We start from the raw sequence: 14,154 nt of genomic DNA on the forward strand, positions 1-14,154 counted from the left end.
GGGGCTCGAACTCACGGACCATGAGATCATGACCTGAGCCGAAGTCGGACACGTAACCGACTGAACCACCCAGGCGCCCCTTGAATTTACGTTTTTAAGTTTATTTATTTAGGGGCACCTGGGTGGCTCAGTTGGTTACGTGTCTGACGTTGGCTCAGGTCATGATGTCACGGTTTGTGAATTCAAGCCCTGCATCAGGCTCTCTGCTATCAGCGCAGAGCCCGCTTTAGATCCTCTGTCCCCCTCCCTCTCTACCCCTTCCCTGCTCACTTGTGCACGCTCTCTCTCTCTCAAAGAGAGCATGCATGCAAGCATGCGTAAGTAGGGGAGGGCAGAGAGAGAGAATCCCAAGCAGACTCAGGCTGTGAACACAGAGTCTGACTCTGGGCTCGAACTCACAAACTGTCAGATCATGACCTGAGTTGAAATCAAGAGCCAGATGCTTAACTGACTGAGCCATCCAGGTGCCCCAACCAATTTGAATTTAAATAAAAAAATAATAAGTCAGTGATCAACAATTTCAAATTATATATACAGGTTAAGCTGAAAGTACTCTAAAGCAAAGCATTGGATTTAGCAGTTAGGAGGTCACTAAGGATTCTCAGTGATTTCATTTGCTTCATTTTCCTTCAGATACTTAGAGATTGTTACAATTTTTTTTTAAAAAAATTATTTATTTATTTTGAGAGAGAGAGGGAGAGAGAGAGCATGTGGGGGGAGGGGCAGAGAAAGAGGCGGGAGAGAATCCCAAGCAGGCTGTGCGCTGTCAGTGCAGAGCCTGATGCAGGGCTCCATCTCACAAACCATGAGATCATGACCTGAGTTGAAATCAACAGTCGGATGCTTAACCATCTGAACCACCCAGGATCCCCAAGGTTGCTAAAATTTAATCCTGTTTTAGGGGCACCTGGGTGGTTCAGTAGGTTAAGTGTCCAACTTTGGCTCAGGTCATGATTTCATCATAGTTCCTGAATTGGAACCCCGCGTCAGGCTGTCTGCTATCAATGCAGAGCCTGCTTGAAATTTTCTGCCCCCCTCTCTGTCGCCCCCCCCTCAAAAATAAATAAAATATTAAAAAAATTTTAAAAATTTAACTCTTTTAGACCTGTGTAAAATATTTACATGGTTTCAAAGTCAAGTATACAAAACATACCTGGCTTCTATCTCTGTCTCTATCCTATTCCTCTTCTCATCCCATTAATAACGATTTCTATTTTTCTTTTTTTTGTTTAGTTATTTATTTTGAGAGAGAGAGTGTGTGTGTGCATGTGTGGGGGAGGGGCGGAGAGAGAGAGAGAGAGAGAGAGAGAGAGAAAGAGAAAGAGAGAGAGAATCCCAAGCAGGCTCTGCTTGGTTAGCACAGAGCCTGACATGGGGCTCGATCTCACCGTGAGATCAGGACCTCAGCCAAAATCCAGAGTCGGTCACTTAACCAACCCAGGTGCCCCAGGAACGATTTCTTTTTAATTTTGTGATTTATTTTATGTTTTTTTTTTTTTTAGATTTGAGAGGGTTGTTTTTTCATGTCCAAGTACATATGGATGTTTGGTCCTACCAAACAATCCCACTACCCTTCACAAGAAAGAGGAATGTTTACTTTCAGTTTCTCTTTTAGAGAGTGCCTAACCTTTGGTAGCTGACTTGTAATGGGTCAGAGTGCAGGCAGAAGGGTAGTGGCATTGATCCAGTTGGGCATCCAGTAATCGGTCAGCTAGTCAGCCTGGCCTGGGTAGCAGCATTCAAATATTAATGGTAGTAATTGCCTTTGTAGGTTTGAGGAGTACTGAGGGAAATGTTTGTCTTGCAGTTACTGTCAGTGTATCATGAACCTAACGTTCAATATGTTCCTGTAAAATCATAAACCAGAAACTATTAACTGAGGTTATACCATCATTGAAGGCTTCTATTGGTCACCAGATAATCTCTCTCCTTTTTTTTAAAGTTTACTTATTTTGAGAGAGAGAGAGTGTGTGAGCAGGATGGGGAAAATAGAGAGGGAGAGAGAGAATCTTTTTTTCCTTTTTATTTTTTTTTATTTTTTATTTAAAAAAAATTTTTTTTTTCAACGTTTTTTATTTATTTTTGGGACAGAGAGAGACAGAGCATGAACGGGGGAGGGGCAGAGAGAGAGGGAGACACAGAATCAGAAACAGGCTCCAGGCTCCGAGCCATCAGCCCAGAGCCTGACGCGGGGCTCGAACTCACGGACCGCGAGATCGTGACCTGGCTGAAGTCGGACGCTTAACCGACTGCGCCACCCAGGCGCCCCTCTTTTTTTCCTTTTTAAAAAAAATTTTTAACGTTTATTTCGGAGACAGAGAGAGACAGAGCATGAGCGTGGGAGGGGCAGAGAGAGAGGGAGACACAGACTCCAGGCTCTGAGCTGTCAGCACAGAGCCCGACGTGGGGCTCGAACTCACAAACTATGAGATCATGACGTGAGCTGAAGTCGGTTGCTCAACCGACTGAGCCACCCAGGCACCCCGAGAGAGAGAGAATCTTAAGCAGGCTCTGCTCTGTCAGCATAGAGCCCAACGGGGGGCTCAGTCCCACAAACCATGAGATCATGACCTGAACTAAAATCAAGAGTCAGATGCTTAACCAACTGAGCCACCCAGGCACCCCACCAGATTCTCTCCAGACTGAAGACTAGAGTCTTCAAATACTCTCTCTCTTTCTCTCTCTCTCTATTCCATTCTTTGCTGGTACCAGAGACAAGTAATGGGAAGAAAATCAATGATCCAGGAATGGGACTCTCAGTTCAAGTCCATGGGCAGCAGTAGTTTGATCTGTGTGAAGAACATCAAACAAACAGAGTTCTTTCAGAAGTTTCTCTCTCTACCATTGGCTTTTTTAAAAGAAGTTTTCGTGAAAATATATGTAACCCTGTGGAAGTACATCAGAACCTTCTCCAGAGAAGATCACCGTGCTGTGTTCTTCCAAATGTACTTGGAAATTAAATACATATCTACTGGAGTGTTAGCTGTTGTAAGGTCATAAGTTTCCAAGGAAAATATGACTTCATTCAATATCTGAATGCGTTCCTCACAGTTAAAAAGGACTTCATGATGTTCACTCCCAATGTGATCTGCTACCTTTCCAGCAGCCAGTAAATGGGGACTTTCTCCCTGCCAGTTGCAAATGTCTGAGAACATACTGTCCCAGAGCCTCTTTTAGCTGCTTCAATAGGGTGACAGCAACTCCGCTGGAATCCAAGCCCCCTGATAAAAGGCATCCAGTCCTTCTGTCATCCAGTGTTTCTTAATAGCACTGTTAAAAAGGATCCAAAAAAACCAAAAAAAAGTAGACATGTATATGAAGAGGAAAAAAGAACATGACTAAATCTGCTTCCCCAGGAAACATTACTTACTTTGTCACAATGGAATCACAACAGGTTTGCCTTGAGTTTCAGTTTTAAGGATTGTTCCCCTTGTCCCTTGCATCATCAGTTTTTCTCCTCTCTACTGGATCATTTATAGCATATGTACATCCACACACACTGTACTGTCTCTCATCTTCCACCTTTCCCTGTCCTTTATAGCAAAAGTCCTTGAAAGAGTGGCCTATACTTGCTGTCTCCAGTTCTCTTCACCTTCTCTTAGCAGTTTCTGTGTCAAGACCTGGGAATAGTTTCTCTACACTGTTACAGAGGGCAAGCAGATGTTCATCTCTGCAGTGATGATAGTGAATCATTTCCATAGATGCAACTTTGTCACTTGGCTTTAAATCAAGAATTTGATAGTGTACCAGAAGAAAAGGCTCCACTTTTTTTGGTAAGGTTCCATTTTGATAAAGGAGTTGTGATATGCTTCAAGTTAACAAGACCTTTAGCTTCTAAACAAATAGCCAAAAATCCGTCTTCTATCGTGACTTTAAACAAAGATCTGACTTCATAGGTGACCGTGCCCAGGAACACTTTCTTATTGGCAGTATCCTAAAAAATAAATACAAACACCTCATCCAACATACAAATTATTTGCTCAGTTCCTCCTTTATTATAATGATGAAGGACGACTCACCATCCATTTTGGTCTAATAATTAAATTCAAAATAAATTCAAAATAAGTTCAATAGGAGAATTAAAGTCTAATTAAATTAAAAAGGAAAATGTGTTTTGGGGTGCCTGGGTGGCTCAGTCAAGCGTCCGAATCTTGGCTTTGGCTCAGGTCATGATCTCTACGTTTTGTGGGTTTGAGCCCTGCATCAGGCTCTGCGCAGGCAGTGTGGAGCTTGCCTGGGATTCTCTCTGTCTCCCTCTCTCTCTAACCCTCCCCTACTTGCACTATCTCTGTCTCTCTCAAAATAAATAAATGAACTTAAAAAAAAAAAGGAAATGTATTTCGTCTCCTTGTGGTTATAGATTTTGCCTTCGTAACAAAGCCACAGTAAAGATATTTCTTTGCTCAAATTGGTTGCAATCCAAACAACTGGTCAACCACGGCCAACCAGTGAAATCCAAAACAGCAATTTATGTGTCTGTTGACATTCTGAAGATGAAGTGAATCTGGACCTCTATGTGCAATCTTCGTAGCACTCAGACACTGATCAGAGAAACCATCATCACTGCCAAAAAGGGCCCAAATGCCACAGATGGCACAGTGGAGTTACAGGCTCTCTCGGTGTGAGCAGGTCAGACTGTTAGCAGGAGTGGAGGCAAGAGCTATGGATTATCTCCATTTTTTTTTTTTAAGTAGGCTTCACACCCAACGTGGAGCCCAGTGCAGGGCTTGAGCTTATGACCCTGAAATCAAGACCTGAGCTGAGATCAAGAGTAGGACACTCAACCAACTGTGCCACCCAGGTACCCCTCCATTGTTCCTAATATAAGCATATCTATGTATCTATATCTAGTCCTCATTTCTTAGATAAATGTTAGTATACTATACATACTTTTCTCTACATTGATTTTTTTTTAAAGTAGGCTCCACACCCTAACATAGGGCTTGAACTCACAACTCTAGAATCAAGAGTTGTAGGCTGTACTGACTGAGCCAGCCACACATCCCTACCTTGATTTCTTTCTCTCAACAATATATCCTGGCAATCAGTCCACTGTTGTATGTAGATATTTTCCTTATTCCCTATTACAGGTACACAGTACCCTATTAGATGGATGTTCTGGTACATTTTAAGACTGAGGGTATTAGGAAAGGTTCAAAGCATGGGAAGTCTTTTGGAAGAGAAGGCCTTTTATTTTGCTAATCTGTGGGTAACTCCAGGGTCCCTATTGAGGCTTAGATGATGGTGCCAATAGAGAGATGACTGAGTATTATTAACACAAAATTGCTGCTGGTCCTATATAATAAATCTCTTTGTTCTCTGAGCTAAAGAGCAGCTAGAAGGATTTGAAAGAAGAAATAGGCTTTTTCCTCTCCTCCTATACTTCCTTTTTGTAATATACTGTCTGTTACACCATTAGGTTTTAAAGCAAGCCTCGAGTTAACCTGGAGTACAGCTATCTCACAGCAGAGATATCTACCAGGGAAGTGCTGCTTTCACCTTTGTGAAACCACTTTCCTGATAATTGCTATTTCTCCTCTGATTCCTTCTGGAATCAATTCGTTGAGCAGATGAGGTCTCCTGTTACAAATCTCCGACTTGAGTAAAAAGTAGAATAGCTTCACTCCAAAGCCCATTATACACTAGATTCCCAAATTCAGTCTCTAGTCTGTCTCCCATCCCGCATTATGCTCAGCCATATTGTCCAGTAAAGCTCATGGAAGACAGTGTTTCAGTGAGTACTATATAATAGCATAACTAGCAGCATACATAGGCAAAACTCTCAGTGGGGCTAATAGAACAAAACTCAGGGAAAGTAGAACATAGAAGATATTTGCTCTTCTTTTCCCTCTGTCTCAGCCCACCTCCTCATCCCTCCTCAAAGAGAAGAGCTGCTACTATAATTGGCCATACTCGGTTGACCTAGTTATTAGAGGAGTGGGAAGCACTGTTTTAAGAGATTATGCATAAAGCCTATATGAGGAAGATTTTGAAACAGTTCTGAAAAGTCACAAAAATATGATCAAAAATAGAAACACATTCCTTGTTCTTGGAGAGGACCAATCAACATCATAAATATTTCAAGTCTCTCCAAGTTAATATATAAATTTAATGTAATTCCCTAAAAAGATGCCAGCAAAATTTTCCTGGCACTGGATCCTAAACTTCATATGGAAAAATAAATAAGCAGGAATACTCATGAACATCTTCAAAAGAAAGCAATTAGAGGGGTTGGCCTTACCACATATTAAAAATTACTATAAAGATCCTATAATTAAAACAGTGTGGTGTTGATACCTGGCTAACAGACAAACCAATGGAAATAATTTCAAGCACATGTGGAAATTTAGCATATGACAAAGGAAGCATCTTAAATCATTGAGGGGAAAGATTAACTTAAAAAAATGGGATTAGCACAACTGGAGAGTCATTTGAAAAAAATATAGTTGAATTTATGTCCCTTACTTTACATTAAAATATACTCCAAATAGATCAGTTATTTCAATGTAAAAAAAATGAAACAACATATTCAAGAGTGAATCATATCCATTTCTTTATTACCTGGACATGAGGAAAGCCATTCTATTATAATTCAAATCCCAGAAGCCACGGAGAAAGATCAATACATTTAAATACATCTCTACCTATCTAACATTTGATATCTAAGTTATCTATCTACATATACATACATACAGACAGATACATATAAACTTGTGCTTGGCAAAATCATCATAAGCAAAGTCAAAAGACAAATGAAAAACTGGCAGAAAATATTTTCAACTGAAATTACACAAAATGATTAATTTCTATCAATACATAACAAAAAATAAAGAAGTGTATTGATTGATGCTACAGCATGGATGAACCTTGAAAGCATGCCGAGCAAAAGAAGCCAGTCACAAAAGACCACATACGGTGTGATACCATTTACATGGAACATCTAGCATAGGCAAATCTGCAGAGAAGGAGAGGAAGTTAGCAGTCACCTAGGGCTGGGTGGGGTGGGGTGGGGATGGGGTGTGGGAATGAGAATGACTGCTAATGGGTAAGAGGTTTCTTTTGGAGGTATTAAAAATGTTCCAAAGTTATATTATGGTGATGGTGGCACAACTCTGTAAATATACTACTTATTGAATGGTATTCTTTAAATGGGTGAGCATGTCATTCTATGTAAATTATATCATAATAAAACTGTTTAAAAAAAAGGCCAAAGACAAAAACCCAGGAGGAGAATAGCTAGAAATGTTGAGACAGTTCACAGGAGATGAAAGGCAAATGCCTATGAGACATTTGAAAAAGTAGTCGGTGACATTCTTCCTAAAAGAAATGCACATGCAGGGGCGCCTGAGTGGCTTAGTCCGTTAAGCATCTGACTTCAGCTCAGGTCATGATCTCACCATTTGTGGGTTGCAGCCCCACGTCGGGCTCTCTGCTGTTAGCACAGAGCCTGCTTTGGATTCTCTGTGCCCCCCCCCACGCCCCCCTGCCTCTCCCCCAATCGTGCTTTCTCTCTGTCAAAAATAAACATTCAAAAAAAAAAATAAATAAACATTCAAAACAAAACAAAGAAATGCACATGCAACAGAGGGCAGATTTTTTTTCTGACTGGGATAATAAAGATAATATTTCCTTCGGAGTAAAGCTTAGGCAGGTTATATAGCAGCCCCATATAAGATTAGGGATTTCCTAGGCTCGGTGTTCCTCTGCTGTGACACAAACCCACTTGGCCACAGCATTCACTCGGGCTGCTCCTCATCATCCCCATGGGACGTGGGAGGCAAGATGAACTGATGCCAACATGAAGCTCAGGCTTCTGCTGTACCATAACTAATAGATTCTCTTGTTTTTGACCTAAGAGTCTGAGGCCTTCTTGTAACACCCACTAAGGCTAACTTGTTAGCACTCAAGGAAGGTGACATCTCAAATCCTTCCCAGTTCCAGACTGGCAGAGGTCCAAAAGCTTGACATCACCCTATGTTGGTAATCCCGGAGAGAAACAGGTATTCTTTTTTTTTAAAGACTTTATTCTGGGGCACCTGGGTGGCTCAGTCGGTTAAGTGGCCGACTTCGGCTCAGGTCATGATCTTGCGGTCCGTGAGTTCGAGTTCCGCGTCGGGCTCTGTGCTGCCAGCTCAGAGCCTGGAGCCTGTTTCGGATTCTGTGTCTCCCTCTCTCTCTGACCCTCTCCTGTTCATGCTCTGTCTCTCTCTGTCTCAAAAATAAATAAACGTTAAAAAAAAAAAAAAGACTTTATTCTGAAGTAATCTCTACACCCAACGTGGGGCTCAAACTCATAATCCTGAGATGGAGAGTCATATGCTCCACCAACTGATTCAGCCAGGCACCCCAGAAACTTTTCTAAATTTATTTTACTTATTTTTGGAGAGAGAGAGAAAGAGAGAGAGTGAGTGAGCAGGGGAGAGGCAGAGGGAGAGGAAGAGAGAGAATCCCAAGCAGGCTCTGCATGGTCAATGCAGAGCCTGATGTGGGCTCAATCCCAGGAACTGTGATCATGAGCTGAGCTGAGATCAAGAGGCAGACACTTGGGGCGCCTGGGTGGCTCAGTCGGTTGAGCGGCCAACTTCAGCTCAGGTTGTGATCTCACAGCTCAAAGTCTCGTGAGTTCGAGCCCCACGTCAGGCTCTGTGCTGACAGCTCAGAGCCTGGAGCCTGCTTCGGATTCTCTCTCTCCCTCTCTCTCTGCCCTCCCCTGCTTATGCTCTGTCTCTCTCTCTCTCAAAAAAATAAAATAAACATTAAAAAAAAAAATAGACACTTAACTGAGCCACCCAGGTACTCCCAGAAACAGGTATTCTTAAACATCACCAGTGGGATTGCAAAAGGGCAAAATTTTTCTGGAGGGAAAATTGGACAATATTCAACAAAATTATTATATGTGCGTTTACCCTTTGACTCAGTAATCTTTCTGGGAAACTAGCTGACAATAATCCCTTTACAAATGCAAAATATGGTATGCACTTTGCTCTGCATTGTGAAGTTATTTGTAATAAAAGCTTAAAAACAAATCCAAGTATCCATCAATAGAAGACTGATTGAATAAACTAGGGCCTATCCACACATAAACATATTTGTATATACTTGTACATAGGTATATATATTTATTTGTATGAAAAAAATAAGAATAAACAAGATATTTCTGAAAATGGAAAGGGTTCCTAATAAGGATGGGTAGAATGGGTATAAGGAATAAAGGTGGGTGCAAGAATTTAATTCTTTGGGTATCCTTTTAGCTTTGACTTTTGAATTATGTAAATGATTTATATATTCAAAAAATTAAAAAAAAATTAAGTTAAATAAGAAAAAAAAAAAACCCTAAAATTGAACACAAACAGAAACCAATGAGTGGAACTGAATATGAAACCCAATTGCACTGAGAACATAATTACTTTTTTTTTTTAAGATTTTATTTTTAAGTAGTGTCTACACCCAACATGGGTCTTTAACTTACAACCCCAAGATCAAGAGTCATATCTCTACTGACTGAGCTAGCCAGGCATCCCGAGAAGATAATTAAAGTTACTTTGGAACATAGACCACTGTAACATTTTGCCCATATAAAGTCTAAGGACAAATAAAACTCCAAAGATACTTTGAACTGCATTCAATAAGTTTATTGTTAGCAATATTGTTGTTCTTGTGCTTTTGTGTATGATAAAATAAAACAAATAAGGAAATATTAATGTTATTAGGAACCAAGATTTCCAAGTTATGAAGATAAAAAAATCACTATAATCCTAACTTTAAATTGGAACTATCAATATAAACCCATATATATACATATATATGTATATGTGTGTGTGTGTGTGTGTATGTGTGTATATACATATTTCAGAAACATTTATTGTGTGCCTAGTATATGTGTCAGGCATAGGAGAAACAACAATGAATGATAAAAGTATAAACTCTGCTACAATAGAGTTTATGGGTGATACATATATTAAGTATATAATTGCACAAATTAATGGAATTAAGCCTTGCATTTACCAGGAGTTTACACCATCACCATTTGACACATGAAGTTCCTCAGCCTGCAAAGCAGCCCAGCCTGAAATGCAGCCTTATTATTAAGACAAAATACTCAGTGTCTATTTTAAGAAAGATTAAGTGCTCAGAGTGAGGGCCACTTGTGCCAAAAATGAACAATTTGGATCTCTCTTTTTTTAAAAAAATGTTTAATGTTTATTTATTTTTGAGAAAGACAGAGTGCAAGTGGGGAGGGGCAGAAAGAGAGGGAGACACAGAATCTGAAGCAGGCTCCAGGCTCTGTGCTGACAGCTCAGGGGCTCTAATTCACAGACCGTGAGATCATGACCTGAGCTGAAGTCAGTTGCTGAACTGACTGAGCTACCCAGGTGCCCCAAACAATTTGGATCTCTTAACGTGTGTGAGAAATTTTAGTTTTCTAGTGGCAGGAATGAAAGACACAGGCCTGTGCTGAGTTGTCCAGGCTTAGAGGGACAGGCAGTGGTGCCTGCCCTTCCCAGACAAGGTTGAGAAATATTCTGTGTCTTCTTATCTCTCTCTAATAAGAAACATCTTCCTTTGGAGCCAAAGTTGTGAAAGGAACTGGCAGCTAGATTTCAGCTCAGCACACGATTTTTACAAGAAAAGGAGTCTTGTGGTAACTTCGGTGATGGTGTCACTCATCGAGATAAGTCCAGTGCCAGCAAGTGAATTTAGAGTAATCATGGGCTAGATCTAAAGCGAGAGCTCCATGTTGAGCATCCCTGGTGTGCTGCCTGGTAAGGTGTGTGAAGGTGACATAACCTCTGGATATACGCCATCTGTTTCCTGCTTTCTAAAGCTCTGTGACTGTGAACAGTTACTTCCAAAGTCTAGCACTCACGAAAGATTTACAAGTGGAGAGAGGAATCTCTCTTTTTAGTATTTTATGATAAGGAGTTTCAGATCTCTGGTCACCTGGCTTATTGAGGTGTTTTCCATCTAAAAAGGTGCTTAGTGGTTGAGTCCAGTTACTTAGGGAACCACCTGATACCTAGGAACTGGTACCAAGTGAAGCTGGGTGGTCCTCAAAGGAAAGTGAATACAAATTTAACAGTTTAGTGGTATATTTTAGCCATATCATAAGCAAATTGTAGTCAGTTGGGTGTATGCTTGGAAGTGACTAAGAATGCAAAGGGCAATATTAAGGATGGGTACTTTTTAGGCAGTGGTGTGCTGGTAAATGTTTAACAACAGATTCTTTCTCTGGGACAGTGGGAGTAGGGGAGGCCCTGATGTGTAGTTTTCTTGTTTCCACTGTGTAAAAGTTTCCACAGGCTGATTTCAAGCTTTGAAGAATTTAATAAGATTCCCGACAATTCAACAATTCTCATCAGCTGATTCTATCTATAAGCGAACCATTGCTTATAGGTACCATAGTTAAGAGGTAACAAGCTGTCAACAATCCAGAACCTTAACCCAAAAGAGGTAAAGGAAAATATGTAGGAAAATTAAGAAAACGTGCATACAGATTGAAGTGTGACAATGTGCAGTGCTGGTTCCCTGACTTCCCATGTTCCATGGGGCTTGGGCTGTCTCCTGCCTGCAGTCGTTAGTTTGTTCTGATAGTCTTGAGTGGAAGCTCTTTCCTGTGGTTTTCTGCTTCTGGAGTACTCCTAAGAATTCTCAGGTTGAGGTCTGTAGCAGGAACAAACAGTCTTTCTGATCAAGAAGGATTTCTTTCTCCTTCATTAACAAGTAAGAAAGCAAGGATCAACACCCCAGAGTGGGACGACTGTGTTAGTTGTTCATAGTGCCTGTAATGTCCTTTCCAGTGAGGTCAGGGCAGTCTTTTTCTCATGGTTCTTTAAAGAGATAACACCTCTCATTTTAAATAGTGAAAAGGGTTGTTTTGAAGGATGTTCTGAAAAAGCTACTCACATCTGTTGACAAAGTTGTGCATTGATTTCACTTATAGGAGATATCTAGAATAGTCAAACTCATAGAGACAGTAGAAGGGTGGTGGCTAGGGTCTGCGGGGAGCAGAAAATGGGCAGTTAGTGTTTAAGAAAAACAGTTTCAATTTTGCAAGGTGAGAAAAGTTCTGGAGATGGATGGTAGTGATGGTTTATACAACAATGTCAATGTATTTAATACCACCGAACCGTACCCTTAAAATGGGTGGCTATATATATGTATATGTATATATGTATATATACGTATGTATATATACATACACACACACATATGTATATATACATATATACGTATATATACGTATATATACATAATGGGGTGGCTTAAAATGGTTATAATGAGCCTGGGTGGCTCAGTCAAACATCTGACTCTTGATTTCAGCTCAGGTCATGACCTCATGGTTGGTGGGATCCAGCCCGGCATTGGGCTCTGCACTGAGGGCATGGAGCCTGCTTGGGATTCTCTTTCTCCCTCTTGCTGCCCCTCCCCTGCTTGTGCTCTTGCTCTCTCTCAAAGTAAATAAATAAACTTAAATGGTTAAAATGGTAAATTTGATGTTAATTATAATTTACCATACCTTAAAAAAATTAAAAACAACTCAATGTATCACATGAGTCATTTGCAATACTTGGCTATTTCAGCCTGTAATAAGGAAAAGTCTATAACTGGGGACAGGCAGATAAGATGCCTGCCTATTAGTTAATAGACTGAGAGTCAATGGGCTCCCTATGGAGTTTGATTTCGTTGTCATTAAGATAAAAGGCAACTGTTCAGGCCAAGTTCCAGAGTTTCTAAAAATTTAGCTAGAGTTGAGAATTCTATTTGTCTTTTCTGTATTACCTGAGGATTGAGGATGATATGGGCAATGAAGTACTGAGCTTTATAAAGCTCCTTAGTAAAAATTCCAGTGAAATGAATGTTTCCGCCCCTAGAGAGAAAGTTAAGACTCCTTAGGTAGGAAACTTTATGCTTCTGTACAAGTTGTGGCTTTCTGAAAAGAGAAAACTTAATTCTAATAAACACACAATTACCAGGGTGGCTGGGTGACTCCGTTGGTTAAGTGTCTGACTCCTGATTTTGGCTCAGGTCATGATCTCTCGGTTTGTGCTTTGAGCCTCGTGTCATGCTCTGCTCTGACAGCGTGGGGCCTGCTTGAGATTCTCTCTCCCCCTCTCTCTCTGCCCCTTGCCTGCTTGTGTGCACTCTTTTTCTCTCTCTCTCAAATTAAATAAATATACTTAAAAAATATGAACACACAATTACCAAAACACATTCATATCCCATTGTTAGGGCAATTTTATATAAAGCATTTGGAAGTGCTCAAAGAAGCTTTGGTTCTGTTCTCTTTTCTAGCTTTAGTTTTGCCAGGATTTTATTATAGGGAGTAGGATATGCACTCGAAACATTTTTTTTTATTTTTTTTTTAGAAACATTCTTGACTATGCTTTAAGTGTTTCAAACTCCGTTGTTGGATTAAGATGGTCACCAAACTATCTTTGCTATGGTAACAAGACTGAAGAGCTTGCTTGCTATGTTAATCAGCACCCAGGGATGGAAGAGGGTGAGATCCTCTCCTGAAGTATGACACATAATTAATTTAGAAAGATATCATCAATTATTACCTTGGGAGAGAACATGTTATGGATTGTAAGGGCCTTTCAGGTCATAAAGTATACTATGATTGGCTTTGATTGGCAATGGTATTAAAACCTAGAAACAATCTATAGACAGTTACTATACCAGTTTTAGTGCTTAGCAGTTGGGTATCTTAGCAGTTGTTAACCAGAAGGTGGAAGCGATACAGCAGAGCTGAGGAGGTCATTGGTAAGTGTGCAGAGGAGAGTTGGAACAGCAAGCCTCATGTGACTATCTTTATTCATTTTTTTAAAGTTTGTTTTTACTTTGGGAGAGAGAGTATGAGTGGGGGAAGGGCAGATAGAGAGGAAGAAGGGAGAATCCCAAGGAGGCACTGCAGACAGCCCAATTTAGGGCTCAATCCTACAACTCTAGGGTCGTGACCGGAGCCAAAATCAAGAGTCAGACGCTCAACCGAGTGAGCCACCCAGGCACCCCTGAGGTGACTTTCTTTAGAAGGGGCTGATTGCAAAGTTGGCCCTTGGCTGGATTTTGGAAACATTCCTACTGCCTTCCACTGATAAGGGTGGCCCACTGTGCTCAGACTATGCAAATAATGTGGTTTATTGCTGAACACCT

The 14,154-nt window shown here is 40.6% G+C and overlaps 1 protein-coding gene and 1 pseudogene across 1 annotated transcript in view; one reads left to right on the forward strand and one right to left on the reverse strand.

The window, feature by feature from the left end:
- Positions 1-14,154, forward strand: part of PCCA (propionyl-CoA carboxylase subunit alpha) — a 483,211-nt gene that overhangs the window by 42,260 nt on the left and 426,797 nt on the right. The gene's annotated exons all lie outside the window — the stretch shown is intronic.
- Positions 1,623-14,154, reverse strand: part of LOC125934042 (asparagine synthetase [glutamine-hydrolyzing]-like) — a 20,685-nt pseudogene continuing 8,153 nt past the window's right edge.

This window comes from Panthera uncia (genome assembly GCF_023721935.1).
Source record: "Panthera uncia isolate 11264 chromosome A1 unlocalized genomic scaffold, Puncia_PCG_1.0 HiC_scaffold_16, whole genome shotgun sequence".
NCBI classification, from domain to species: Eukaryota; Metazoa; Chordata; class Mammalia; order Carnivora; family Felidae; genus Panthera; species Panthera uncia.